At 36.5% G+C, this 425-nt stretch overlaps 1 protein-coding gene across 1 annotated transcript in view; it reads left to right on the forward strand.

Annotated features, from left to right (window-relative positions):
• The window catches only part of LOC106338978, a 6830-nt gene that overhangs the window by 4440 nt on the left and 1965 nt on the right, over positions 1 to 425 (forward strand). The gene's annotated exons all lie outside the window — the stretch shown is intronic.

The raw sequence follows: 425 nt of genomic DNA on the forward strand, positions 1-425 counted from the left end.
GTTTGCTTTGATGTTGTTTCATGAGTCATGCATTGCATACCTATTTGTATATAAAAAAAAACAAATTCATTTAGTTTGCATCATTTTGCATTTCTATGAGAGTCTAGGGCATATAGGTTGCATTCACTTGCACTGGGAGCAATGATTTTAAATGCCTTATAAAGAACACTACGTTTCACCTGAAAAGCTATGCACCCCTCGAAAAGACTTGTATGTTTCATGCCTTGAAAACTCTTCTTGAAACTTGTTGATTGCTGAAACCTACTCTTTGAAGCCAACTACAACCCTATTTGAACTAAACGAACTTAATGCTTCTTGCTTAGGGTCCCTTGTGTACTGAGTCATGGCTATACACACTTGAGTTGTCACATCTTTTATGCCAATCTTTTTTGACAAACTCTAGTGGTAGACCACTCCCAAAAAAA

The sequence above is a fragment of the Brassica oleracea genome, chromosome C4 (genome assembly GCF_000695525.1).
Source record: "Brassica oleracea var. oleracea cultivar TO1000 chromosome C4, BOL, whole genome shotgun sequence".
Taxonomy (NCBI): domain Eukaryota; kingdom Viridiplantae; phylum Streptophyta; class Magnoliopsida; order Brassicales; family Brassicaceae; genus Brassica; species Brassica oleracea.